This window comes from Mustelus asterias, chromosome 19 (assembly GCF_964213995.1).
Source record: "Mustelus asterias chromosome 19, sMusAst1.hap1.1, whole genome shotgun sequence".
Lineage (NCBI taxonomy): Eukaryota > Metazoa > Chordata > Chondrichthyes > Carcharhiniformes > Triakidae > Mustelus > Mustelus asterias.
Genome location: NC_135819.1, coordinates 69,135,964 through 69,162,868, shown reverse-complemented (window position 1 = coordinate 69,162,868; position 26,905 = coordinate 69,135,964). Strand labels below are relative to the sequence as shown.

General features: G+C 42.2%; 1 protein-coding gene across 3 annotated transcripts in view; it reads left to right on the top strand.

Moving 5' to 3' along the window:
• exoc4 (exocyst complex component 4) overlaps positions 1-26,905 on the top strand; it is a 516,360-nt gene that overhangs the window by 200,393 nt on the left and 289,062 nt on the right. The gene's annotated exons all lie outside the window — the stretch shown is intronic.

The window sequence follows — 26,905 nt, the reverse complement described above, 5'->3', positions numbered from 1 at the left end:
TGCGAAGGAACAGCAAGATATTTCCAAGTCAGGATAGTGAGTGGCTTGGAGGGGAACTTGCAGATGGTGGTGTTGTCATGTATCATCAGCTAGCAATCTGACATTGTTCACTTGCTTGTGAGTAGTTGACCACTCGAGATGATCTAATAACTCAAATGAGTATGTTTCCTGCCCAGGTGGCTTGAGTTGCAGAACTGACACTTCATTTCACTTGCCTCTGTTGACCCTTTAGCATGTATTGGTCCAGAAACTGGAGACATAAAAAATGCTTATTCAAAAGGCACTGTTGGCCACTCACTAGAAGTCTTGACTTCAGAAATGATTGCAATGTGGGTGCACAAATATTGAAAAAACATTTAGTACAGAACCAAGGACTCAAGCTAAGCAATTAGAATACCTTTTTGTTTGTGCAGTTCGCAAAAATGAATATTTAGATACATAAAGGCCAATGCTTTTCATGACTAATTTTGAATCACGCGCTTTTGAGTTATTACTATTATCTGTTCAAGGGCAGAATAACACCTTAATTTTCAGTTATGTGGGACTGTTACTGATGAACAACATATTGACATTTCACTGTTGTGTGCTTCTGAAGCTCTTGCAGATTTGGATGTTATGACCAATTTCTTTTGCAGACTAGTTTTACTCTTGGGATCACAGGATTGCCAGGGGCTGTAAAACAATTTACATATAAACATGTAGAATTAGTGGTTACAATGACTCTGAATATTCATGATGTTCACTTTTAGTTCAGAGAAACTTGATTCTCCTTCTTGATAATGATTGCATTAAAATAACTGCATACCTTTGATGCCTTGGGATGTTTTCTGAGACAAATGTTCGTAATAAGCAGTGATTAATTTGCACACAGTGGAGAAAAAGTAAAATCTTCTCACCACCAACTAAATGGTTCACAATTTGGAACTGAGGATCTGTCCACCATCGCTCTTGTCACAGACAATTGTGGTTATTCAGATCATTTCTGTAACAGTGAAAATTGACAGCAATTCTTCGCATGTTGTCTCCTTGGCTTCCCACCCATATATGGATTCCATGGATACAGTGAAATAAGTTGATGAGTAAGGGACGAGTTTCAACTTTACACATAATAACGTGGAATACTGCGTACGCTGGAAATGTAAAATAAGTGCTGGAAATGCTCAGCAGGTCAGGCAACATCCCTGGAAAGAAACCGAGTTAACCTTGTTAGGTCAATGATCTTTCATCAGAAGAGGATGAACAGACCTGTTCTAATACAAGGTCATGATAAATAATCCCACGTAAAGGTTTATTTGGCCTATAATTTTTGTATATGAGCTTTAGTTCTTCATTCAAGAGTGCTTTAATAGTGGTGCTAGCAACAGTAGCTGTTACATTTGTAGTGTAGCAGTTGTTTCAATAGAAAAATATACATGTCTATTTTAGAGATTGTCTTTTGTTCGGGTGCTTATTTTGGGAGGGGAAGAAGTGGCGCATGGAGGGAGAGCAGCGGATGCTTTTGGTTGAGCATGCAAATGGGCAAGAAAGTGCCTTTCTGATAGTGTCTTTCACAACTCCAGGGTTGCTTTGCAGTCTTTGAATTAATTTTGAATTGTAGTAACGAACTTTGTAGCAGTCAATTTGTCCATTATCAGGTCTCAGAAACAAAACTGAGATAAATAACCAATTTGGTGGAGGTTGACGAATAAATAACGATTAGGACTACTGGGGAAGCACTCTACAGTTCTTCAGAGAGTATCATGGCATCAATGCACAAATAGGGCCAGGGTTTACTACTACTTGCCCAAATAACAGCAAATTTTAGATATTCTTAAACCTTGGAATGGGATTTGAAGGCAAAGTGCACTCTCTTTGAACCAAGCATTTGAACTTACAGCTAGAAATTACTCTGAAGTTGCAAAATGCAAAAGTATTAAAGGAAGCGGCGGCGGTGACACGGATGAGCAAGGTTGTGGCTTTGTCGCAACAATCACAGATTATTTGCTTTGTTTTGTTTAATCAAGAACAAGTAAAAAGGGCAACAGTCCTTGCATTGGTTCCTGCCAATTTTCTGGAATCTATGTTAACCCATGTCGAAGTCCTTCCTTCAACAGAACAGTTCCAATTGTCGCATTACTTTTCTCCCATCCCCACCTCCAGCTCCAATCGCACAGAGTCTAAAAGCCTCCACCTTGTCCTACCTTCCTAACATTCACAAAGACAAGCAGGAGGAAGATGAAAATGAATGAACAAAAAGGGGATCATCAAACCAAGTCAGGAACAAAGAGAAACCAAAGTAATGAAATAACGAGCAAAACTGAAGGGAGAGTAGAAAGACAAAATAAAATCTGGTTCAGTTTCAGTCATACCTTTACCTGTGCCTGTCTAACAGTGAATTTGGCATCAGTTGGAAGTACAAGTACTTTTGTGCCATTTGTACGATTTGCTGAGTTGATAGATTTGCAACTCATTTCACTTTGGTGTCTGACCAGCAGAGATGAGACTGTGCAAAAATGGTGCCATCATATATCATGGTTGAAAAGTGCCATAATCAAAGGAGTAATTTACCTCTGATTAAGGTCTTCTGGAATCAATCGTCTATGAAGAGAAAGTATGCACTATGTCACAATTCACAGCACAGCATGGACATGAAGAAAAACATCGGGGATGAGAAACAAAGCTATTCAGTCATCTTGACTCATGCTTCCAGTGTTGAAACTCATCCAACCTAATGCCCAGTTGCTTTTTGTAATTAATATCTTTGACTCTGCTGCGAGGTTATTCCAAATGTCTGAGTAAAGATTGTTTTTCCAATTTAATTTCAACTAATTTAAACTTATGTTCTCTTGATCTATTGATCTGATTTTCATTGAAGCAATATTCTTCGTTCATTTTACCCTTCATAATACTTTCCACGCGAGTGATTTCTCATCTTCCCACCATCTGCACATCTACCCCACTGACCATATTCCCTCTGAATTGGAGAGCTTAAATTTCAATAATTTCTCTTCACAGCTCAAACAAAGAAATACATGGACAATAGAAACATATAATTGAGACTAATCAGTCTAGTACCTGGGCTTACCCTTAGTGTGTTAATGATTCTAATTACATTTACCCACTCTGTTCCCATATTCTTTCAGTTCCTTTGCCTCCATTCCTTCAACCAACTACCCAATCTAATCTTCAGTGTTGACCATTTCTGCCTGATATTAATGCTGGAAGCAAATGCCACATCAACTGTTTATGTGACCAAGTTTCTTCTGCCATCAGGGCAGCACGATGGCTCAGTGGTTCACACTGCTGCCTCTCAGCTCCAGGGATCTGGGTTCGATTCCTGGCTTGGGTCACTGCCTGTATGGAGTTTGCACATTCTCCCCGTGTCTCCATGGGTTTCCTCAGGTTTCCACCCACGGTCCAAAGATGTGCAGGTTGGGTTGATTGTCCCTTAGTGTCATGGGATGCGTAGGTTAGAGAGGTTAGTGGAGTAAATATGTGGAGTTATGGGGATAGGGCCTAGGTGGGATTGTTGGCAGTGCAGACTCGATGGGCTGAATGGCCTCCTTTTGTACTGTAGGGTTTCTATGATTTCTATAATCTGTTTTAAATCTTTTGCAGTTAATCTTGTAGAGAAGGTGCCTTGTTCTCCACCTCCTCAACTACTGGGTACTGCCTACTTCCATCTACCTTGTCCTATTCTTTCATCATTGATTGCTTGACACTTGAAATTATTCCCAAACCTTTCTGTTTGGCCTGTCCACTTCCTAATGAAGTTGTGATCAAAATTGTTCAATAATGGCTTCAGAAAGAGTCCAATAACGATTCAGAGTTGCTTCTTAAACTTGTGCTGCAATCTTCTGGCTATCCCTCCCAACTTTGAATTTATGCTTTTAATTATTTCTACACATTGGGGTTGATGATCTACCTGATTATCATCCCATCATGAAATCATCACAGGTTCTGCAGTTGCTTCACTAACTTGTCCCGTGGCCTCTCCAAGGCAGTGAAGTTGAAAATTACCCCCATCATTTCAATATTGATGTTATTGTTAATGAACCAAATGTTCCAAGGCCCCTTGTGCTAATTCTGTGACCCTTATTGAGTATTTGCATTGCTAATTTTTTCTGACCAATTGACCGTGCTTGGCATTTAGTACTCATACAGTACTCAGTTGACATACGCCACTTGTCAGGTTAGGTCAGAAAATTGCTCTTAATCCTCCAACAACTTAACTGAAATTAACATCGTCCTAAAAACTGTCTGTTTGAGCTATCCATGAATTTAATAAAATTATAATTGCTTCAGGTTCTGTACGAAGTTAATAAACAAAAGGGATCCAAGCAGTGGACTCTGTTGCACTCAGTACTTTCTCATTGACTCGTACGAAACATGGTTTGCTCACATCTTTTGTGCAGTATCACTTAATAATCTGGATTCTCAAAGCTTTTCCTGTCATGTCTCTTGGGAGATCTTCAAAGGTACTTGGAGAGAATGTCAAGTTGAATTAACCTTTTTTTTTGTAACCTCCTTAAAACGGTTGAGATTTATCAAGCAAACTGTCCATTTTTAATCCATGCCAGCAATTTCTTGTTAAACTATCACTCTATGGTTATGTCTTAACTCAGCTCTTGAAAATGGTTTCCATTCTTTTATCCATTATTGATTGCTAGACAGTTGGGTCTATGGTTCTCAGTTCAAAGCAAATGTTGACTAATTCAAAAAGTATTATTCTAATAATATCTGGTCTTCTGCTGCATCACCAGTTGTCCCTAGTCCATGAGTCTATGATGATACTCAATTTTTGTCTGTCCAAATACTTTTGAGTGGTTAGCTTCTGGGGCTCATCGATTGGTGGATGATGCCTGGCTCACGTGGAGGTATGAGGACCACAGCGCATGATGTGGTGGGGGCAGGGTGCGAGCAATTCGTGGAGGATGAACATTGTTGTTGGGCTTCCCCTTCATTGCAAAATTATCCTGGCTGGAGAAATTGTTTCCATATGGGATGGGATTAATGAGCGAGATGAGGATGGCAGGGGAAGAGATGGCTTTGGAGAGGTGAGATGATGGAATTGGTTCAGTGTGGCAAAATCCCAAGGACAGCTATTTGATGCAATTTATTATTTGGGAAGCTATCCCTTGTGCTAAAAATGACAACTCAATAGATTTTTAAAAATTTTAAACCTTAGAAAAGTTGTCAAGTGTATTAAAAGAATACGTCAGTGTTGGTGCTATAAGCAAAGATGATAGCAGTCTATTCCCTCCAGAGTTTCTACACAGTCTTAACTCCAGTGACTGCACAAACTTTGGAACTAAATGAAGTTATAATGTTGCTATGAAACGCAAAACCTAAATTAAGAACATTGTCATAGAACAGGATTGGTAGCCAGGAGGCTGTCGTCTTCAATGATCGGTACTGAAATTAAAGCAGACAAATTTTAAGGAAGTATAGTTTTTAGTCCTCTAATAATATTTAGCCCATCAGATGCAAACCTGCCTTTTAAACCCAGGAGGAAGCTGTGTCCAATCAAAGTTCCATCGTCTGTGACAATAAACAAGTGACAAAGCCAGACTCTTAACAAAACTTGTATTTATTTTCCTAAGCCTTTTTTATGTCTGAGCAGCTTTATTTAGCTTTTCCAGAATGAGTAACTTGGATTCTGTTTTAAGTCTTTGATAAAATAACAACTAGAACTCTTGTATTTGAAGAAATACTGTTGCAACAAAAATATTAATTTGACCACACATGTTTTGTGAATCTCTGCTAATTTACAAATTGTTTTCCTTACACCTGGTGAATGTCAATTTGTTTTGTTCATTCTGGACACCTTTGACAATCGTTTTTATTGATTTATTTCGCTTACCTGGATGATTGTGGCACCAACGCCACTCGAAGTTCAATGCTATACAGGACAAACAGCACATTTGATTGTCACTCTATCTTCCTTCGCACTGTGGGTGGCACAGTAGTTAGCACTGCTGCCTCACAGCGCCGGGCACCCGGATTCGATTCCCAGCTTGGGTCACTATCTGTGTGGAATCTGCACATTCTCCCTGCGTCTGCACGGGTTTCCTCTGGGTGCTCTGGTTTCCACCCACCGTCAGAAAGACATGCTGGTTAGGTGTATTAGCCATGCTAAATTCCCCTTCAGTGTACCCGAACTGGCACCGGAGTGTGGCAACTAGGGGATTTTCACAGTAACTTCATTGCATGTGTTAACGTAAGCCTACTTGTGACACAAATAAATAAACTTTAAACACTGAGTCTTCCCACAACTGGTGCACAATGGCAGCAATGTGTACCATTTATAAGATGCACTACAGCAACTCGCTAAGCCTCCTCTGACAGGAGCTTCTGAACCCATGATCTTTACCATCTTGAAGGACAAGTGCAGCAGCATGGGAACACCACCACCTACAGGTTTCCCCAACAAGCCACACACCATCCTGACTTGAAACTCTATTGCTGTGCCTTCACTGTCGCTGGGTCAAAATCTAACAGCATGGTGGCTGTACCTACACCAAATGGACTGCAGCAGTTCAAGACAGTGGCTCACCACCACCTTGTCGGGCAATTAGGGATTGGGGCAAACGCTGGCCGAACGATACTCGGGTCCTCTGAAAGGACTGAAAAAGAAAAATTTGGCTACACATGACTAACATTTACTGAAGTCTGTCAGAAGTCGTGCTGTTGATGAAAAGCAGACTTCTATCGACTTTTTTTTATTAAAACAGTGTTCCTGTTGAGTTGGAAATGGCTTTTATTACCTGTAATATTAGGGTCACTTCCTCACACAGATCACAGTGTAGCAGGGCTCTGCTGCAAGAATTGTAATTAAAGTTTTTGGCTGTTCTCTCTGCTTTGTTAATGTCCAATTACTATGCATCTTATTGGTTTTTGGATTCCTTTACATTTTCACTGCTTTATTCCAATATCATTCTTTCCCTCCAGAGGCAAACCATTCTGTATTAAAAGGAGAGTTATGCCATAATAGAATTATTCTAGGAAGTATGATATTTTTTGCTATGTAATGCAATCTTAATTGATTAAATTACAAAACATTGCAACAGACACAAGAAATAAAAGCTCTGAACAGAATTACATGAAGCTAAACATACTTCTAATTTGTCAATATTGTTGTAAAACCATATCAAAAATGACTTTATTTAATTATTGGGCTGAAGCCACCGATTGAGTTTTAAAAGACTGAAACAGCATCCCAGAGATGTCAAACAATTGTTTCGAAGATGGTGGAACATTTGCATGACTGTCCATGACACGTATCACAACCATTAAAATGGAGTCAGTCTGTCTGGAAGAACCCATCAAAGACAATTACCCTGCAGCAATATGAATGGTAAGCAGTCTCACAACACCTGGTTAAAGTCCAACAGGTTTATTTGGTAGCACAAGCCACCGGCTTTCGGAGCACTGCCCCTTCATCAATTTTGTAAGCGTTCTCCAAGGCAGCCTTCACGACACACGACAATGCAGACTCGCTGAGCAAAAACTGGTAGCCAAGTTCCGCACACATGAGGACGGCCTCAACTGGGATCTTGGGTTCATGTTACACTATCTGTAACACCCCATGACTTGCCTGGACTTGCAAAATCTAACTGTCCCAGCTGGAGACAATACACATCTCTTTAACCTGTGCTTAACCCTCTCTCCACTCACATTGTCTGTACCTTTAAGACTTGATTACCTGTAAAGACTCGCATTCCAACCATTATTTTGTAAATTGAGTTTGTCTTTATCTGCCCTGTTTGTGAACTGAAATCCCACTTACCTGATGAAGGGGCAGCGCTCCGAAAGCTTGTGGCTTGTGCGACCAAATAAACCTGTTGGACTTTAACCTGGTGTTGTGGGACTTCTTACTGTGCTTACCCCAGTCCATCGCCGGCATCTCCACATCATGGCAATATGAATGATCACATCTTCTGCCCTACTCATAAAACATCCAGAGAGCACCTGCATCTTCAACTGGCTGCGGAATAAGCCATTAGACATAATGGGCCACAACTTTGACCCATGGTGTAAAGTGATGGTCCGCTGGAATTAGTCTGGTTTAAAGCACATTGAGTTGCTTTGAAAAACTTTTCAAACCTCCACTGGCTGGAGCTGCTTGGAGTCGGCAGCAAGAGTCCCTGATGGCCACAGCGCAATGCAACATCAGCAAGCTCAGGGAGGCCACGTTCCCTTTTGTACTTCATTGGCTAGAAAAGTTCAAGCAGGAAGACTTAAAGAGCCCAGTACAACTGACAGGCCAGGGAGAAGCTTAGTATCCAGATTTGGCAGGTCGCAGGGTGAGGGGCAGTTGCTGTGGGTTGTGTTGGATCATGGAGGGGGGACAAGTTAGAGTCAGGGGCCTGTGGCTTGGAGGGGAAGGCAGGGTGCGAGCAGAGGGCGGGGGAGGGAGGAGTGGGGCGTGCAGAGTGTGGGGTGTATCCAATGCATGGCTTAGTCTCATTTCTCTTTCAGAGTAACTATTAGTATAAACCATCCAAAGTTGGTGATTTGAATCACTTTGTCGGATAGTTTGCAGTGCACTGCCATTGTCCAGGAGAAATGAACACATCCGAACAATTGCTGGGGAAGCCCTTCCCCAATGCACCTTTGGAGTACCTCGCCACATCCAATGTTGGGCAGCCAGAACTTTATGGGCCAATCACTTTGGACAATGGATTCTGGCTGGCAAAGGAATTTGTCCAGCCATAATCTAATCATTGTCTACACCATACCGCTGGATCAACTTGCTCTGACCATGTTTGGGTAATTGGTCAATTGGTGAGAGGGAACATGCGATGAGCTAATGAATTTCTTTCATGTTTGAGAAACTGTTTTACTCTCGGCAGAAGAACAGAAGCAGAAAAGACGCTGGCATGGAAAGATCTCTCTTTCTTCCTCTTCCCTTCTGCTCCAAGTGGAAACCATCCATCATATTGAAATTGACCCCTTGTGAAATTTGCAAATAACACTGTGTCCAGTCTGAAACTGCTTAATCTATCCCTCCACTTTGTCGTTTACTTGTGTGTGTGTCAAACCTTGAATATATATTTATGTAACAGTGGAGCGTTTTATTATTTCTATTTTAGACCAGATGTTAAGTACCATAGAACCACAAAATCTCTGCAGTGCAGAAGGAGACCATTTGGCCCATTGAGCATGCACTAACTCTCTGAAAGAGTTTCTTACCCAGGCATTATCGAGGCAACCCTGCTGCATTCAAATGAGGAGTGAGAAAAAAGTGGAGCCATTCTACCCCTCTTCACCTGCTCGTAACAATATTAAGTAAAGATTAGTTCATGGGCTCTTTCTCAGTGGCTCATTATTTTTTTCTGTTAATACTTCATGGTCCTCTCAACTTGATGCAGCCAAAAGGACCACTCTTGCTTCGATTGATTTTTTTGGTAAAATACATTATGATTTCATTTCTAATCAGCAGTGTGTTTCAGTGCCTACCCCTATCCCCATTTCCCTTGATATTCCCTGCGTGGCTCAGTGAATATGTCTTTGGTTTTGTGTATGGCGGGCTTAAATAAAGCCAAATAGTTCAATCCAAATTGTGCCCCCTCTCCCCATTTACAACATTTGTAAACGGTGAGGTGCAAAGTCTTGGGTCTTCAATGTCAGAAAGTCATGTGGATAAATAATAAATGGAACCAACTGGGTAGAGGAGTTGAAATGCACAGATGGATTTTTAATGTAGATAACCATACAAGGTAATAAGAGCATTTAACAGTATTTAAGAGACTTGTTTACAAGCCATAGTTAACAGAATTTGGGAGGTCCCAGCAATGATGTTCTGAACATTCTGATCAGATAATTGGTCATTAATGAAGCAAATTGTGTCATGGTGTAGACTAAAGAACATTGGACTGAATTGGAGCAAGATATAGTTGTACAGATCAGTGTCAAGGCTCGTATTGGAGGGTAGCAGGTAGGTTTGCTCGATTTTTTAAAAAAAAACTATATTGTTTCGCGTAAAGGAAGAGACACAAAAAAGTACAAAAGTAATTGTAAATCTTGATGGTTAATTAAGCTTTAAATCTTTTCATTTGACTTCAAGGAACATCATTAAATTGTTTGAATTTGGAGCATTGGAAGCTTCTGAAAATACAGGTATTGCCATTCTTAGTGCTTTTAAGTGATGGTTTAAAGCAAAAGATGGACAAGAAATAGAATTGAGAAATTATATACTTTGCTGGGGCAGCACAGTGGTTAGCACCAGGGACCCAGGTTCAATTCCTGGTTTGGGTCACTGTCTGTGCAGAGTCTGCACATTCTCCCCATGTCTGCATGGATTTCCTCCAGGTGCTCCGGTTTCCTCCCACAGTCCAAAAGACGTGCTGGTTAGGTGCATTGGCCATGCTAAATTCCCTCAATGTACCTGAACAGACACCGGAGTGTGGTGACTCGGGGATTTTCTCAGTAACTTCATTGCACTGTTAATGTACGCCTACTTGAGACAAGGACAAGGGCGGGAGTTAGATGGGAACATCACCACCTGGAGGTTCTCCACCAAATTACTCACCATCCTGACTTGGAAATACATCGCTGTTCCTTCACTGTTGCTGGGTCAAAATCCTTGGAACTCACTGCCTAACAACACTGTGGGTGTACCTACATCACGTGAACTGCAGCGGTTCAAGAAGGCAGCTCACCACCACTTTCTTGAGGACAATTAGGGATGAATGCTGTCCAGCCAGCAAAGCCCACATCTTGTGAATGAAGAAAAGAGGAAGAGAATTGCTGCTTGATAGCTGTGAGGAACTTGACACCAAGGAGTAAAGTAGCCAGCCTAAGCAATATCACAGACTGAACCTGTGACAGTGCCTTAACACAACATGTGAAGCAGAGTTACTTGGACTGATGTTATGTCAAGTGTTTGATTTCGTACTCCAGCAGATTAATATTTTACTGGAAGTGGGATTCCAATAATTGTTGTATGGTTGGGTTTGGTGTACCAGAAAGCCCACCCTTTAGGGGGTGGAAAAGTGAGGTCAGTAAAGTGGGAAATGAGAAGGTGAATTAGAAGAAAAATTACTTTTCAAGTCTACATTTAAATATTGGAGGAAGGAACCATATGTCTGAAGAGAATTTTTTTTAAATTGCAAGATAACAAATGCAAATAAAATGAGAAGACGTGCAAATATTGAAAATCTGAAGTGGTAGCAGATCATGTGGAATATGGTGAAAATGGAAAGCAGGGCGGGGGAGTGAGGAAGTTTGAGATAGCATCATATGCATGGGAAGGGGAGCACGGCTCAGGGTAGGAAGGTCCAAGGATCCCTTTTGGAGCCCAGAGGAACACTCTTGCTCCTTCTGACACACAAGAAACAATTAGCAGTTAAACTTAACTGAGCCTCTTCTGGGGTTGATCTTTCTTGTGACGAGATTTTACTGCTCTTAAATATTGATGAGGCCCCTGATGCCTGCTGCAGACAGTCCCAATGCTGCCAGTAAATAGACAGCTAAAATTACAACACACACACTCAAACGCTCAGCAATGTAACACATGGTCACCTTTCTAACCACTCACCCAACCCATCCTGCAAGATGATTAGGGTTCAAATCAGCTCTTTCATCTTGGGAATTTAGAAACTGATTGTGAGGGTCAGAGCAAGATTTGTCTTGAAGAAAGTCCGCTATCTGCAGGGTATTAGCAGAGCTGCTGCTTCCATTTTGGCACTGCCATTTTTATTCATCAAATTGATGGTGGCTCTGGGAGAGTTGCCAGTAACAAGAGTCAGCTCATTCAGTCTTGGGGTCAGAGCTTGTTGATTTTCTTTGTATTGTTCCTGCTACTGTTTCCCTTACCTTCACATGCAATTTAATTAAAATGTTGGGTAATGAGAATTTCCCCCGGATGATTGACTCCAGTTGATAGAGTTGCCACGAGATATAACTAAACTTTTACTGGAGCTTTGATTTTTGAGCAGTGTTTATGGCATAAAATGACTACATTCATCCAAATCTCATAAAAGAAACCATAGCTATTCCAGTTAAAGGTGACATTTTCCTTAAGATGTTTAGTTTGTTATATATATTTATGCATTTTATTCTTAATTGAATTTAACAAGTTAATTTTGACAAATAGCATTTTATTTATGTAGTCTACCACAGAACAGGATCAGAATTCATTAACATTGACATATTTGCTCAAAGTTGCATGAATAGGTTGTCAAGTAATAAAATAATTACAATCAGTTAAATTATTTAACCTTGCAAACCTCTGTGTTTATAACTTAAGAAGATTTGCATGCTGATGATTTGCCCTTGAAGGGTGAAGCTTACTTTCCGTTGAAAGGAATTCTTGACTTTAAATTGGAATTTTACAAAATGCATGCACTACCGACACATGTTGGAGTTTGTCCAAAAGATTGAGAGCGCTTCTGGCATTGTGTTTCTGACATGTCGTTTGTTTGCCTGACATCAGACTCCTGAAGCAGTTGCTTTGCTTGGAGCTCAGTTGCAGTAAGAGAATCCCGGGAGTCATACAGTGCAGAAAAGGCCCTACGGCACATTGAGTTTGCACTGACAACTACTACTAAGGTCATATTAATCCCATTTTCCAGCACTTGTCCCATATCCTTGAATGTTACGATATTTCAAGTGCTCATCCAAATACTCTTTAAAGGTTGTAAGATTTCCGGCCTCCACTACCTTCACAGGCAGTGCATTCCAGATTCTCACCACCCTCTGAGTGGTCTTTTTTTTCTCAAATCCCCTCTGAATTTCCTGCCCCTTAAACTATGCCCACTCATGATTGACCCCAAAACCAAGGGGGACAGCTGCTCCCTACTCACCCTGTCCATGCCTCATAATTTTACACCTCAGTTATGACCCCCCCCCCCCCCCCCCTCAGCCTTCTCTATCCTAAAGAAAACAATCCAAGCCTTTCCAGTCTCTCCTTATGGCTCAAATGCTCCATCCCGGGCAACATCCTGGTGAACTTCCTCTGTACCCTCTCGAGTGCAATCTTAGTGGCGACATGCCTCTGTCTACATCATTCGGGATGAAGTGGAAATGGTCGAGAGCTTCAAGTTTCTAGGTGTACAGATCTGTGCTGTAGGGTTTCTAAGATTCTAAGATCACCAACAACCTGTCCCAGCCCCTCCACGCTGACGCTATAGTTAAGAAAGCCCACCAACGCCTCTACTTTCTCAGGCGGCTAAGGAAATTTGGCATGTCCGCTATAACTCTCACCAACTTTTATAGATGCACCATAAAAAGCATTCTTTCCAGTTGTATCACAACTTGACATGGCTCCTGCTCTGTCCAAGACCGCAAGAAACTACAAAGGGTTGTGAACAAAGTCCAGTCCATCACGCAAACCAGTCTCCCATCCATTGACTTTGTCTACACTTCCTGCTGCCTCGGTAAAGCAGCCAGCATAATCACGGATCCTGGGCGTACTCTTCCGCCTTCTTCCTTCAGGAAAAAGATACAAAAGTCTGCGATCACATACCAACCAACTCGAGAACAATTTCTTCCCTGTTGTCATCAGACGTTTGAATGGACCTACCTCCTGAAAAGTTGATCTTTCTCTACACCCCATCTATGACTGGAACACTACATCCTGCACCCTCTCCTTCTCTATGATGAGTATGCTTTGTCTGTATAGCACGCAAGAAACAATACTTTATACTGTATACTAATACATGTGACAATAAATCAATTCCTATAGTAAGGCGAACTGCACCCAGCTGTGGCCTAACCGATGTTTTGTACAGCTCCAACATTACATTTAGAAACTTGTTAAAATTTTAAAATTCTTAGAAATTTTTCCCAGGGCTGAAATGGCTGCTACGAGAGGACACAGGTTTAAGGTGCTGGGGAGTAGGTACAGAGGAGATGTCAGGGGTAGGTTTTTCACGCAGAGCGTGGTGGGTGAGTGGAATCGGCTGCCGTCAGTGGTGGTGGAGGCAAACTCGATAGGGTCTTTTAAGAGACTTCTGGATGAGTACATGGAACTTGATAGGATTGAGGGTTATAGGTAAGCCTATATATAAGCCTAGGTAGGTAGGGACATGACCGGCGCAACTTGTGGGCCGAAGGGCCTGTTTGTGCTGTATTTTTTCTATGTTCTATTACCTCCTTGCTCTTATACTAAGTACCACAATTGATAAAAGGAAGTGTTCCATATGCCATCTTAATTACTCTATTCTGCCACCTTCAGGGATCTGTGAATAAGTACGCCAAGATCCATCTGGTTCTCTAAGCTTCTTAATGTCCTGCCATTCATTAAATGCTCCCATGTCTTGTCACTTCTTCCAAAGTGCATCACCATGCACTGATCTAGGTTAAAAACCATCCGCCACTGCTCTGCCTAACTGACTAACCCACTTGTATCTTGTTGTAACCCACGACCTTCTTCTACACCGTTAACAACCCTACCAATCTTGCTGTCATCTGCAAACTTGCTTCTCATTTCCCCCAATGTTATCATCTATATCATTTATGTATATAACAAACAATAAGGGATTCACCACTGAACCTTGTGGTATGCCACTGGACACTGGCCTCCAGTCATTCAAACAGCCTTCTACCACCACCCTTTGTGTCCTATTACTAAGCCAGTCTCAGGACCATCTCTCCAAGTATCCCTGAATTCTATGTGCTTCTCCCTTCTCAATCCGTCCCCTATGTGGGACCTTGTCAAAGGCTTTGTTAACATCTTATAAACCACGTCAACTGCACTTCCCTCATCCACACACTCAATCACTTTTTCAAAAAATTCTACCAAATTTGTTAGGCATGACCTCCCTCTGATAAAGCCATGCTGACTATCCCTAATCAGGGCAGGGGCATAGGTTTAGGGTGCGAGGGGCAAGGTTTAAAGGAGATGTACGAGGCAGATTTTTTACACAGAGTAGTGGGTGCCTGGAATTCATTGCCGGGGGAGGTAGTAGAAGCGGATACGGTAATGACTTTTTAGGGGCTTCTTGACAAGTACATGAATAAGATGGGAATAGAGGGATGTGGTCCCCAGAAGGGTAGGGGGTTTTAGTTAAGTCGGGCAGCATGGTTGGTGCAGGCTTGGAGGGCCGAAGGGCCTGTTCCTGTACTGTAATTTTCTTTATTCTTTGTTCTTTGTTCTAACCCATGCCTTTCCACGTGGAGATTAATACACTCCTTCAGAATTTTCGCCAATAGTTTCCCTGCCACTGACATGAGACTCACCGGTCTGTAATTCCCTGGTTCACCTCTACCACCTTTCTTGAAAAGTGGAACCACATTAGCCATCCTCCAGTCCCCTCCACGGCACTTATCCCGTGACAGGGGAGGAATTAAACATTTGCGTCAGAGCCCCTGCAATTTCCTGCCTCATCTCCCACAGCAGCCTGGGATGCAATTCATCCGGGCCTGGAGTTTTGTCAATTTTTAAGCCTGTCAAAGCCTCCATTCCCTCCTCACTTCCAATGTCAAACTGTTCAAGGTCCTCACAGTCCCTTTCTGAATTCTGGACCTACATTCTGCTTTTCCTAAGTGAAGACCGATGAGAACTGTTAATTTAACGCCCTTCCAATGTCCTGTAGCTTCACATGCAGATTGCTCCCTTGGTCTCTAATGGGCCCCACTCTTTACTCGTTTACCTCTTTCCTTTAATATATTTAGACCTTTAATATATTTAGAATATCGTCTGATTCTCCCTAATCTTGTTTGCAAAATCTTTTTCATGCCCCATTTTTGTTGTTCTAATTTATTTTTTGAGTTCCTCCTTGCATTTCCTATTTTCCTCTAGGGCTGCAGCTAAATTGCTCCTTTTGAGCTTGCTAAAAGCTTTTCTCTTCTTCCTTATCCTACCTGAATTGTCCTAGACATCCAGGTTCTCTGAACTTATTGCTCCTACATTTCCCCCTATAGGGACCTGTACACTCCCAATTTCCTTTTTTAATGCTCTCCACTGTAGATTTTCCCACAGGGAGTTATTCCTAGTCAGCTTTGGCCAGATCCTGTCTGATTTTAATAACATCTGCCTTCCCCCAATCCAAAGCCATCTTTTGCAGGCCATCTTTCTCCTTGTCCATAACAAACTTGAACCGTACCATGTTGTGGTCACTTTTGCTAAAATGCTCCCCCACTGCCACACTGTACAGTTGTCTGACTTTGTTGCTCATAACCAGATCCAGCACGGCACCATCCCTTGTTGGGCCTTCTACATATTGATGGAAAAACTCCCCTGAATACATTTCAAGAAATCTGTCCCCTCTAAACACTTGTAACTATCCCAATTTACGTTGAGGAAGTTGAAGTCCCATAATATAATTACCCAATTTTTATTCTGACACACCTCAGAATATGCCCACATATCTGCTCCTCTATTTCCCGCTGATTGTTTGGGGGCCTATAAAATACTCCCAGTAACATAACTACCCCTTTTTATTTCTAAGTTCTACCCACTAAGTCTCATTTGCAGACCTTTCCAAGATATCATCTCTCCTTATTGCAGTAATTGACTCATTAATTAATAGGTCAACACCACCTCCTCTCCTCATCTTCCTCTGTCTTGCCTAAAGATCCACACCCTGAAATCAGTCCTGCCCTCCCCTCAACCATGTCTCTGTGATGGCAACAATATAACACATATATGAATCCATGCCCTTAAAATATCTATCTTACATACTGTACTCCTGGCATTAAAGTAAAGACTATCCAGCCGAGGGAGGACAGTGGAAACGCTTTAGAGATGCCCTCAAATCATCCCTGAAGAGGTTAAAGGTATTCAACTCTTGGGAGATCCTGGCCAACCTAAACAGCGAACTCTCATTCTGGAAGACACCAACCACATTGACAGTCTTCTTTGGGATTATGCAGAGGCGAAGTCAAGGTAGCAGAGCGAGTGCTCAAACCTCCAAACAGCCCATCTACCCAACCCTTCAAGCACCACCTGCCAAACTCTGCAGATCAACATTGAATCTATCAGCCATCTAAAAACCAATTGAACTGCACTGGAATCAAGCTATCCTAAATTCCAAGTGATTGCCTAATAAGACATTACAAATAGTCATTGCCTACACTAGTCACTACAGAAACTCATTGAGTGTAAAGCACTTCAAGATGTCCAGTGGCTGTGAAAAGCATAATATATATGCAAGTCTATTTTTCTTAAACACATTTGGTAATTTTAGATTTAACTAAATGTATGGATGTATACCCTGTCATAATTAAGGAGGCAAAAAGAAGTATGAATTGAGTTTAGTTGTGGTAACCTGAACCGGTAACTAGCTTTCTTTCTTTCTCGCTCTTTCTCGCTCACTCTCACTTGCTCTCATTCAAGGGCTCTTGCTTTCTCTTTTGCACCCCTTCCCTATCCCTTTGTCCTCACGCACATCAAAACAAAATCCTGTTTTTCTTCAACATTGTAAGTATTTGTTGGGATTGATGGCAGACCTGCAAAAAAGGGAGTTGAGCTTGGCGTCACCTAGTGGGTACAAGCAAGCCTGGGCCTCAGCTGCAGCATTGTGTGTGCCTTCTGCAATTTATTCAAATCTTCTGCGATGTGTTGCTCATTGGATATTAGTTGAGTGGAGCTATGGAGGACAGAAATGTACACTGATTTCCTTTTTGAATTCTGGGTAGTTTAACTGCTTACCATGATAGAAATGTTATTCTTAGGGAAGCCTCGTAGAATAAATTAGGGACAGGTACAATCACTGTACATCATAGAATCCCTATAGTGCAGAAGGAGGCCATTTGGTCCCTTGAGTCTGCACCGACTCTCCGATACATCTTACTCGGGCCCACCCTCCGCCCTATCCCTGTAAACCCATATATTTAGGGGGACTCGCCAGTCCCCCTAATCTACACATCTTTGGACACTAGGGGACAATTTAGCACAGCTAATTCACTAACCTGCACATCATTGGACTGTGGGAGGAAACTAGAGTACCCGGAGGAAACCCACGCAGACACGGGGAGAATGTGCAAACTCCACACAGTCACCCAAGGCTGGAATTGAACCCAGGTCCCTAGCGCATTGAGACAGTAGTGTTAACCACTGCTAACCAATCATGCTAATCATCATCAGATTTTTTTTTTCTGAAGGGTATTTATGGAGATTTCTTTTGTGAATCTGGGAGAAAATTAAGATTATGGGCTTGTAACTCTCCCTTGTTGTTTTTTCAAGCAGGAGAACTCTTTCTATGATAACTGACAAGACACTTAACCTGCGAGGGAAAATGGCATTAACAGATTTTCATAACAGTCACCAAAAGACTCCAAATGTATAAATACGTTTTGGATATCATATTAAATTGGCTGCAATAGTGCAGAAATTAAATGATCAGAAATGAAATTTACAGGTTTTATTTGTTTATTTCTGTCGTCTGACTGTCAGTCATCCCAATACTTTCCTCTTAATATTTCTGCATCAGATTTTACTTCTACTCACCCTCCTTCCCTGCCATTCATGTCTTTTTTTCCATCCTTAATCTCATTAGATAAGCAGATATATTGTTGGCCCTATCATTGTCAGGTCCCAGATTCCCCATTTGCCTTGTTTCTTATCAATTTACACTTCCAGCAATTTATGGCACGGATTATATTCAATCAAATGGGTGCTACAAAAGATCGAACTTATGTTGCATGCTCGGAACCAGCAAAGTTTGGCCTGTAATTGCATAAACCAAGACTGCAATTGTGGATTGAGAATTTTTTGTTTTGACCTAAATATGTTATTGCCTTTCATGAAGACAGGAGGTCTGTTCTTGCAGCCTAATCTGGCAGCGGCATTATCAAGCTGGTGGCAGATATGAATTACCTAGGCAATGCTTGCTCCTTTCCTGTGAGGAGGTAACAAGGCCCTCCCAGAACAACTGCTTATAAAGTAAGTCACTTGCTAAGAAATCACAAACATTGTCTTCCTCCCGCCAGTTCTGGTCCAGGGCATTGGAGTTGAGGTGCCTATCCTAAACTTGTGAAAATGGTAATAACTGTGCTAGCAGGGTACAGAACCATAAAGGAAAACTTACACTTGTATCATGCATTTTGCAGCCTCAGGCATTCCCAAAGTGCTTTACCAAGACCTGAGGTTGCCTTTTGACACGCTACACCTTTATTCTGCCATTCATACATTCCGACCTCTTAATGAATGCTCTGTGCACCATTCTCAGCCTTTATCATCATCATTTACATTCCCTTTGCCCCTGCCATTACTATAAATTACTGCCCTTCCCCAATCCCTCCCTCACTCTCTCAGGATAAATCTCGTCCTATTATCTTGTCTTTAGCTCTGAGGAAGGGTCATCCAGACTCTCAACATTGGCTCCATTCTCTCCCCATAGATGCTGTCCGACCTGCTGAGATTTTCCAGCATTTTTTGTTTTTGTTTGATTCCAACTTCCGCAGTATTTTGCCTTGATCTTATTATTTTCATGCAGTTAGTTGAGTGATGAGTATTGACTTGGACCCCAAGGACAACTCTCCAACTCTTCTTCAGGGTAGTTCCAAGGGGTCTTTTGTGTCCAGCCGAGGGAGCAGATGGGACCAGAGTTTAATGTTTCATTCGAAAGCCAATATCTTCTCTGAGTGCAACATTCCTTCGGGTACTGAGTTAAAGGTCACTGTCAGCGTAGGGTTTTGGGCTCAAGTCTCTGGAGCGTGATTTGAGCCCTCCTTAGCCCACACCAGCTTGTGTTATCAACTGTGCCTTGGTTGACACAGTTTAGATTCTTTCACATGAATTGCCTCAAACTATATCTGTGCAAAGACAAAGGGAAGTCTCTGTGAGCAGAGCTCAAAAAAGGTCACGAAAGCCTTGACTGCAAAGAGACACAATTCTGAAGTACCTAATTGGGACCTTTATAATTTGTTCCCTGTGACTTGAGGAAGAATAATCAGACTCCAAGGACAGGCTCAGATGTTGCTGGGTATTGGAGATATATCCAGAGGCAATGACATCCTCCCTGAAGATATCAATGAATATGAGATGAGCACTAGTAAAAAACAAAAACTGCTATTGCTGTTTGGTAGCATGCTGTCTGGTGCCTTTTAGGTGGAAGTCTGCTATTTTTGAACAAAATAACAAAATGAGCAACACCACTGAATTGTGATTTATTGCAGATTACAATCCCCAAAGTATCAGTAAAATTTCCATTTAACAGATGAAGAATTTATGCTTTACGCCCTTCTGTTTTGTATCTACTTGCTGCTTCTTGGTGGCATCTTGGGAAAGCACAGCATCAGGTTATACAATAATAAAAGCAGAAAATGCTGGAAACACTCAGCAGGTCTGGCAACATCCATGGAGAGAGAAACATTTTGCATCGATAATCTTTCAGTAGAATTTGATTTATTATTGTCACATGTATTGGAATACAGTGAAGTGTTGTTTCTTGCGCACTATACAGACAAAACATGCCATTCATAGAGCACATAGGGGAGAAGGAAAGGAGAGGATGCAGAATATAGTGTTGCAGTTACAGATCAGGTTTAGAGAAAGATCAGCTTAATAATATGCTAGGTCCATTCAAAAGTCTGATGGCCGCAGGGAAGGAGCTGAACTGAGCACAGTTTGAAGTGGACAGTGGAATTGCAATGAATCAAACCCATATGGCACAAAATTCCAGTTGTGTCAGTCATTAGCCGATCCCATACAATGATGCCCATGAGAAGCCAAACTTTCACACTGATATCTCCTATAGCCAATTGTCTAAGTTTATCACTTGACCACCTGGCTCATCATAGTGAAGTTAGATCACACATGAGCGTGAAATCATGGCGTGCTGGGCATTGGGATTTCACTGTGAAAGGATGTTCAGAGCTTGTGGGTATGGCTAACCCTGTGAGAAAGTTAGGAGTATTGTCGTTCAGAGAGTAGGTGAAGTTGATACAGCAGGTTGAAAACCTCGGGCGAAGCACAAAGCAGAGATTGTGAAGGAATGGGCCAATCCACCATCAGGTTTGTCCACCATGAGGAAACGCAGAACAAGGAGGAACACGGTGAGGAACCAACAAGGTACCTCTTGCCGGCATGGAAATTCCAGCAGAGACAACCTAGAAACTTATGCGGTCGTGGAAGGTGCCCTGTGCTGCGGTGGAACTAACAGATGATGCACAGTACATTCTTCAAATGAGAAGGTGAAAGAGACCGATGACCTTGAAGAGTTCAGTGAATGCTTGTCTGCCTGATTTCCCCAGATAATTTCACATCGACTGTCGAGATGCTTCCGGATTTCTCACTGCAGCACGTACACACTAAAAACATCACGGACAGTAAGCAGAAAAAGATTTCAGAGATTTTACAGAGCTAACTCCCAGCATTTTTAAATGCACAGCTCCAGCCTTTTACAAGGTCAGGCCATTGTAAAATGTAAACCAATTGAATAAAGGCTTTTTCACACTGCTTTCCTGTGTTTTAATTTGGCATTTGAATCTGTTACTTTTGACACTGACTGCATCTGAAGGCATATCATTTACATTGAAATGCATTCGTGTGGGATTGGGACCTCCTCAGCTATCATGAAGTTCCATTTAATGTGAATTTGTGAGCAGATCTATTTAGATTCAACTCATTAGGATTTTATTGCAATAGGGTTTGAGCAAGTGAAAGGAGTGAGGATAGGAAGAAGAACCAATGGAAAGTTCTGTGATAGGATGGAGAGCAGGACAGCTTAAAAAGCAAAAGCTCTCATTGTACAAAGCCAAAGGGAATGGTGATGGGACAAGTAAAGAAACAAAAGATGTGTAGAGGAGTGGATGACAGGATAGGAGCTATCCAAATGAATAGGAAAGAGATTAAGAAAAAACAAAAAACAAATGAACCAGTAAAAAAAAACACAAAACAAATTGGGGCAGAGCTCATGATCTAATATTGCTGAACTCAAAGTCCAGAAAGTCAAAGGTGAGATGTTGTCCTTCAAGCTTGTGTTGAACTTCATTGGAACACTTCAGAGGCTAATGACAGAGAGGTCAGAGTGAAAGCAAGGTGAAGAATTGAAATTGCAGGTCATGGGAAGCTGAGTGGAGCTGTTCCCCAAAGTGATTATCCAATCTGTGTTTAATGCCTCCAATGTAGAGGCCACCACATCATGAGTAGCAAATAGTACACCAAATTGAAAGGAGGAGTGTTTGGGGCCTTGGATGGTATGAAGGGAAGAGGTAAAAGGACATTATAGCACTGCTATGCCTTTTTTTATCTCCAGACTTGACTATTCAATGCTCTCTTGATCAGCCTCCCTTCTCACCGATGTAAACTTATGTAAACCGATGTAAAGCACTGCTCCCTGTACACACCAGATCCAGTTCGCCCATCACCCCTGTGCTTATGTATAGGAAGGTGATCAGAGACCTACAAAAATATTTTGTTTCTACCATGAGCGCTGATCATTTTCCATCACCCCACAACCCCTCAATCCTGGAAGGGCTTGAGGTAGCAGAAAGCACCTATTGTGTTTGCCAAATTTATTAAAGTCCTTTTGAGAAGAGAACAAGCAGGATGAATAAAAAGGAACCTGTAGTGATGTAGTAAATTTCCAAAAGGCACAGAATAAGAGCTCATGTTGGAGGTGATGTAGTTGCATAGGTAGAGAATTGGCTGATAGGAAACAGAGTTGGGATAAATGCATCATTTTTCAGATGGCAAATATAATTGATTGAAGGCAGCAAACATCAGTGCTGGGGTTGATGGACTGTATTGTAGCCAAATTTGCAGATGTTACAAAGATAGGTAGGACAGTAACCTGTGAGAAGGCAAAAAGTCTGCAAAGGGATAGAAATCGGTTAATGGGCAAAAAAATAGACAACGGAATATAATGTGGGGATTTTGAGGTTGTCTGTTTCGGCAGGGAGAATGGAAAAGCAGAATATTATTTAATAGAGAGAGACTACAGACTGCTGCAGTACAGAGGGATTTGGATGTCCTGGTCCGTGAATCACAAGAAAATTAGAATTCAGGGGCAGCAAGTAATTAGGAAGGCAAACAAGGGAGATTGAGTATAAAAGTAAGGAAGTCTTGCTGCAGTACTGTTCGCAGTTTTGGTCTCAAAGGAGCAGAATGAGACCACTCGGCCCATCAAGTCTGCTCTGTCATTCAATCATGGCTGATATTTTTCTCATCCCCATTCTCCTGCCTTTTCCCCATCATCCCTGATCCCTTATTAATCAAGAACCTATCTTTCTCTGTCTTAAAGACACTCAATGACCTGGCATCCACAACCTTCCGCGGCAAAGGAGGGATATACTTTCATTGGAAGCAGTTCAGAGAAGGTTCACCCAGTTGATTCCTGGGATGAAGTGGTTGCCGAATGAGGAAAGGTTGAGCAGGTTGGGCCTATGCCAATGGAAGTTTAGAAGAATGAGAGATGATCTTATTGAAACGTGAAATTCTGAGAAGGCTTCACAGGTTAAACTCTGGGAGGATGTTTCATTTTGTGGGAAAATCTAGAACAATGGGACAGAATTTAAAATTTAGAGGCCTCCATTTAAGACTGAGGTGAGGAATTTTTTATTCACTCAGGGATTTGTTCGTCTTTGGAGTTCTCTTCCATAAAGAGCAGAGCAGACTGATTCATTGAACATGTTCAAAACTGAGTCAGATTTTTGATCGACAAGGCAGTCAAGGATTGTGAGGACTGGCAGGAAAGTGGAGTTAAGGCTACAATCAGATCAACCATGATTTATCGAATGGCAGAACAGGCTCACTGCGCCAAATGGCCTATCTTCCTGCTACGTACGATGTTATGTTGTGTCCTTGCTGGCTGATTTTATAGCTCCTTGTGATGTTTAGCTGAAGGAGATACAAGACCAACAGGATTCCAGCAGATGGTCGTTGAAGCTGTGCAGTTTTTGACAAAGAAATTCCTTAATAGTACAATCAGTCCACACTAAAGCTGTGGTTGCAATCCTGAAAATTGTTCCTTTAAGTGGAAGAATATTAAGAAATCAATATTAATGCCCAAGCTAGGGTCCTTTGGACATTTCTTGCCTGGAAAAACAAATTTACAAGTTGAAATACTTGTACTTGAGCAGCACTGTGCATTAAGCTGGAATAACTTGTAAAGTAAAATGCATCACTGAATGCAAGAGAAAAACTATGTTGGCCCATAACTTCGGATTTCCGCTGCTTCATACTCCGGGGGTACCTCAAAGGTGCGCTGGGACACCTCCCCCTGACCGGGGAAGTCTCAGTGCAAGGATTGGATGGCGCTGGGACCCATCCAAAACTCTGGTTTGAATACCTAACTTTGGGTGACTCCGACTGTCTTGCAGCAATAGTTACCTGGGAGAAGTAAGGAGAATTAAAACCACTTCCAACTCTTGGTTAACTACAGTGCTGACACCCAGCCCCCCCACTCCTCTGCCCCACTTTGGGATCTCCCAGGTTGGATGTGGTGGCAGCTTCTCATCCCTGCAGTGCTGCCTGATCTCAGGCCTCATTCTGTCCTTGCAGCCTTGGCCACTGGTAACAGCAGCGGCAACTCCACTGTCAGAGCATGGTGGCAGCTGGCCCAGAGTGCAGTGCACAGTGCCAAAATGCAGCTGATGTAAAACTGAAAATGGCATTGCAAATCGAAAAAACAGGCCATCACGAATAAACAAAAAGATGTTAAGCAGGGTGACTCAAAGCAAGGACTCACTGTAATGGCATGTTAGTCACCCCACTTAAACAGGGCAGTCCTCTCCCAATATTCACATTTCACACAACACAGATAAAAGTCACTCCATTCGATTCTCCTTCTGTTCATGGATGTCATGAACCATGGAGTATGCAGCTCTCAAGTTTTCATGTCATTTTTCACTTCCTTGAAACAAGGCTGCCATGGATTAAGGAATCATGAGTGCTTCTGCAGAAGTAGGCATTGATGTGCTTCTGACAGCATAACAAGTCCACATTGAGAAAGTACATTACCTTCAGAGTTGTCTGCAATATGTCATTGCGTAGTGACCGTCCACGTACATCAATAGCGCTTCACATTTGAGGAATGCCGATTGTTGACATGGGCGGCACGCTGGCACAGTTAGCACTGCTGCCTCACAGCGTCAGGGACCTGGGTTCGATTCCCGGCTTTGGTCACTGTCTGTGTGGAGTTTGCACATTCTCCAAGTAACTGCGTGGGTTTCCTCCGGGTGTTCCAGTTTCCTCCCACAATCTGAAAGATGTGCTGATTAGTGCATTGACCCGAACAGGCGCCGGACTGTGGCGACTAGGGGAATTTCACAATAACTTCATTGCAGTGTTAATGTAAGCCTTACTTGTGACTAATAAATAAACTCTCTTGTCTGTCCAGTGGCCAAATGTGAAGAAGTTGTTGAGCCTTCTGAATGATGTATTCTGTGGCCTGATAGGTCCAGTGACCACAAGCGAGCCAAAACTGCAGATGGTCCCAAAACAAACCTGAAAATGACCAAATATGTAAACATTGAAAACCACAATGACTTGTTGGCCACTGATATGGCAGCACTGCTGTTACATGATGTCTGGAAGCCTTCCAAATATACACAGATCTGTCGCTGACTCAGTGCTAAACCTTAGCCTCTTTTAGTTGGGCCTGGCATGGTCAACATATTGTGTAACAGAATGATGGTTCGTGCTGTGTGCCTCTTGGGATCATGGATAATCATTTCTGATTCTTGCTGGTCTTCATCTGATAATGATGATAACAACAGCAGCAAAAATAAATAACTTTCACACTACACAATGCGAGCCAATGACTAGCCATGTTTAACAGCCTTATGATTGCTGAAATCCCCTACCATCAACATCCTGGGTGATTGATCAGAACCTTAACTGGACCAGCCCCATAAATACTTGGGAACAAGAGCAAATAAGAGGATGGGAATTCTGCAACGCATAATTCCTAACTCAGCCGCCAAAACCTGTCCACTGCCAACAAGTTAGCATGCATGAGTGCTGCCAAAATAACATTCAAGATGATTGATACCATGCAGGACAAAACAGCTTTTTGATGGGCACTCCACCCACAACTTTGAACTTTCACCCCCTCCATCACCAATGCACAGTGGTGGCAGTGTGTACCATCTGCAAGATGTACCACAGAAACTGACCAAGACTTGTTCCAAACCTGTAAAGCAGGAGCAGCAGATGCATGTAAATGCCACCTGTAAGTTTCCCTCCAAGTCACGTGCCATCCTGACTTCGTAACTTGATATCTGTTACTTTCCTGTCGCTGGGTCACAGTTCTGGAACTCCCTCTCTAACAGCACTGTTGATGCACCTACACATCAAGGTCTGCAGTGATTCAATAACACCTTCTCAAGGCCAATTCGGGGTGGGTGATAAATGCTGGTCCTACTAGTAATGCCATCATCCCACAAATAAATAAAAAAGTAACAGCAACTTGTATTTCTATAGTACCTTTAACCTAGTAAAATGTTGCAAAGCATCCCATAGGAGTGTAATCAACCAAAATTTGACACCAAGCCAAATAAGGGAGGTAACAAAGAAAATTACAGCACTGGAACAGGCCCTTTGGCCCCCCAAGCCTGCACCGACCATGCTGCCCGACTGAACTAAAACCCCCTACCCTTCCGGGGACCATATCCCCCTCTTCCCATCCTATTCATGTACTTGTCAAGACGCCCCTTAAAAGTCACTACCGTATCCGCTTCCACTATCCCCCCCGGCAATGAGTTCCAGGCACCCACTACTCTCTGTGTAAAAAAAAAAAAGCTGCCTCATATATCTCCTTTAAACCTTGCAGCTCGCACCTTAAACCTATGCCCCCTAGTAATTGACTCTTCCACCCTGGGATAAAGCTTCTGACTATCCACTCTGTCCATGCCTCTCATAATCTTGTAGACTTCTATCAGGTCGCCCCTCAACCGCCGTCGTTCCAGTGAGAACAAACCAAGTTTCTCCAACCTCTCCTCATAGCTAATGCCCTCCATACCAGGCAACATCCTGGTAAATCTTTTCTGTACCCTCATCCCAAACCTCCATATTCTTCTGAGATATGAGAAC